This window comes from Coloeus monedula (genome assembly GCF_965178545.1).
Source record: "Coloeus monedula genome assembly, chromosome: 2".
In the NCBI taxonomy this organism is placed as follows: Eukaryota; Metazoa; Chordata; class Aves; order Passeriformes; family Corvidae; genus Coloeus; species Coloeus monedula.
In genome coordinates this window covers 54,113,432-54,117,065 of record NC_138782.1, presented here as the reverse complement: position 1 = coordinate 54,117,065, position 3,634 = coordinate 54,113,432, and the positions used below count along the sequence as shown (strand labels likewise).

At 35.2% G+C, this 3,634-nt stretch overlaps 1 long non-coding RNA gene across 1 annotated transcript; it reads left to right on the top strand.

Annotated features, from left to right (window-relative positions):
* The first annotated feature begins 687 nt into the window (after positions 1-687).
* Positions 688-3,391, top strand: LOC309585973. The gene is made up of 3 exons (XR_014227335.1): positions 688-745; positions 1,088-1,140; positions 3,221-3,391. It is a non-coding gene; the product is annotated as an uncharacterized lncRNA (long non-coding RNA).
* Positions 3,392-3,634: the final 243 nt, after the last annotated feature.

Below are 3,634 nucleotides of genomic sequence, written 5' to 3'. Positions count from 1 at the left end.
AATACATTTTTTTCTATGATTCAGCACTGCAAAAAAAAATGTTATTGATAAAGGATATAATATTTTGGCAATACATATTAATTGTTGTTTTGAAAAGTATTCTACTAGCTCTAATATGATGCTCCATGTCATGTGTATTGCTTCAGACACAGATTCAGGATTAAACGAAATTTATTTTCTTTATATTTAAAAAAAGATTTTCACTGAAGAATTAATTATTTGTTCCAAGCTGAAGGCCTAATCATACATGCTTAGGACAACAAATTCTCAGTAAAAGTGCAGTACTATTCTATTTTTGAAGCATTTTTCTTCTGCTTTGTATTAGTTTCAAATTCTGTATTCTGACAAACATTTCAGAAAAACTCTACCTAGTTTAAAACATCACATCTTCAACATGAAGTTTACACTTTTTTATGGGTCAGTCTCACCAGGTAAGGTTTTCCAGTATAAACAGCAAGTGTATCCCAGTACTTGTTTTACCTTTCTGTTCAGTCTGGCAACTATGCTATAAATACTGTCTGTAGTGTTAAGTCTTTCTGATGGAGAAACAAACTGATTTCTGAATTTCTGAAAATTAACCTTGCTTATTTAAGACCAGTACCAGCAATCCTAATACAAGCTTATAAATTGAGTAAACATCTCTGATTACATCTGAGCATTCCTCCATTGCCTGTCTACCAGATGAAATCTCGATATAACTAACTTGACCGGGCATCAGAGCTCTGCTTTGCTTCCTGGAGGAAAGGTAAGGGTTTCGTTTGTACTTCTGGGGTTTTCAAATTAAATACTTCCAGTGTGATCCAAGTGTATCCAACATGACTAGTTTCTGAACACGCAGAGACATTAAAAAAGAAACTATAGTTTGAGGCGTGAACAGCCCCATTCATTGCAAGACTCTTACCTCATGTAAATAGTATTTTAAAATATCAGCACTCTTAACTGTTTTGTTACAGAAAGCATGTAAAAACAGATGGGAAGTACAATAGGAAGATTCATGCAATGTGCTCTGGGAATTGCTGTTTTGAGAGAAGCATTTAACAATACACAGTAAAAGAAGATTTCTTTTCTTTTTTTACTCTTTTTTTAGAAGTTCTTCTAAAGAAGACAGACCCAACTTTCAAAATGTACTCTTGTCAAAGGGTGAGTTAAAGCAAGGGTCTGGCTCAGCTAAACAGTAAGGGAGAGTCAGACCACTGGAGTCAACTGCACAGATAGGAAAAACGAAATACATAATGTGATACATAAAGTTACTGCAACTGCCAAACATTAATACCAGAACAATCTTACTGCTTTACAAACACAGACTTACAGCCAAGCCAGGCACCATGTTTAGAACTGACCTGATTTACCTTTGGCTTCATCACCATCACCAGCTAAATAACAGTATTTTCTGCATTCTGTGCTGTGTAATGCATGAATCTTTTTGGATATTATGCTATGTAAGTCAATCTCACGGTGGAATACTGAATCACCTGTGCCAATGCCCTGGCACACAGACATCTTAAAACTCATTTTACTTTTCTGTTTCCTACTATTTATTAGGATTTCTGTTACTTCTCAAAGGCAGTTGCTGAATTTTCCTTCTACTGAAAAAGGATGATTTCCAAATTTTCCAAGACCAATTTTGTTCTTGTCTAGCTTGTACTGCTTAGAATTGGCTTCTGGAGTACCTTCTGTTTATGCTGTGGTTTGAGAAAAATGTATCACTTCAGTAGATTGAACTCACTGACAGTAAAGGACCATTATGAGGAGATTTTTTACTTCAGTCCCATTTCTTTAACTTATTTTATCGTATCTCCTTAAAAACATACATTATATTCATTTGCCTGTAGTATTATTGCAGTGAAGTTCAAGAGGTCTATGAGACAAAGTCATTCTCAGATATCTTTGTTATATGTATTTAGCTGCCATCTTAAGCAGTAACTGTAGCATCTCCTTTCTCTGAAACAGGAAAACCCAGAGATGAGCAACATGAGGACTCTAGCAAACAATTTTGCGGCAATTGATAAAGAAATTTTGCAATTTTGTTGCATGCATTAATTAAAACATGGTCACTACTTTTCGTCCCTTATGCAGAGCTGCATGGTTTTAGAGTTATGTTTTGGATACATCTGACATGACTGGAAGAGTGCCTGTTGTACTGTTATAGGCAAATAATCAAAAGCAGAATCTCCAGGCCACATATCTCTGATGATTTTGACATGAGGTCCTTTTGCTCTTCAAATTCATGTGGTTTTTGAATCAGAATTTTTTTGCTTGGTATATGCATTTTCTGACTCTGTTTTAACACACACCTATTAGTCAGCTTTAATGTACTTAACATGCAAAACATGAATTTTGTTCATCCTAAATTGTTAGCAAAAAGTTCTATTCAAGTCTTGGTGTTTCACAGAAACCTACTGTGTTAACACCATTAACATTATGAGTAAAACTTAAAAGCTAATTAAAAGACATAATTTGACAAGTCCTTTTGTACAGATTCTACTTTTATAAATGTTATACAATTTTATATAAATTAGTATCATTTATATAAGCCTCTTTTAATTGATTTTTTTATCAGCATTTTCACTTTTCTCCAGGATGATGTTAGTCTTTTTGCCAGAATTAGTTTTTTCAGTCTGTTAAATGCTGGCTGCATTTTTCTTCCTGCCTTATTGACATTCTGTAGCATTCCAAGACAAGTTCTAGAGCCTCTTTGCAGGTGTCTGCAAGGGCCTCTTGCATCCTGTTACCAGCCTTTTCTGATTATTCTCTTCTCTGCTGTGACACCGACAGAGACAGGTGAAAATTGCCATCAATAACAGTAACGAAAAGGTTGAACATTTCCATTCCGTCATCAGTGAGCTGTGATGTGAAAGGTTCAGACTCCCTTCCTCCCTGGTGAAAATAATGTTATCTTCCTTAAAACTTCTTTGTCTTTTTCCTCTTCTGCCATCAATAGCACAGAAATGAGTCACTGCTCCTGCCCATACCTCTTCATTCTAAAACTGGAAACAGAAGATGCTCTGGCTATTCTAGGAACTGGGTATTGGTCCACACCTTCCAAACACTTAGTAAACACTTCAGGGAAGGAAAGACAGAAGCTGCTCTTCTTGGAAGTCAGAAAGTACTTTAAAAGCGATATTTTGTCAGTGTAACATTGAAACATTTATCTCTGATGTAAAACTGGACAAAAAAATGCATGTAGTGGGTAATTTTGTTATTTATTGTCTCTCTTCAGACTTCTCTCACAGTGTCATTAATGATAACGGTACTTCAAAGACAAAGAAGAGATTAATCTAATGATCCACTCCTATGAATTGTTCATCTTAGATAGACCCTTGAACTACATCTACCAAACTGTCCCTTTTTGAATAGGCTCAGATCCTGGAACATCCTATTAACTCTGAGGAGTGACTGCCAGAATATGTGTGAATCATGTACTGTGAAGGGATGCTTAAAAAAACAAATAATAGAAATAAATTACTTCAAATATTGGAAGAAGATTCTGCAGTTCATTTTCATTACAGCAGTTGTTTGTTGTGACTCAGGAAGTACAAATTCTTCTGTAGAAATTTCTGCAATACTTGAATTCATGCTACTCCCCTCTGTCTATGACCTGGTTTTTTGGGTTTTTTTGGTGAATTTATCCTGC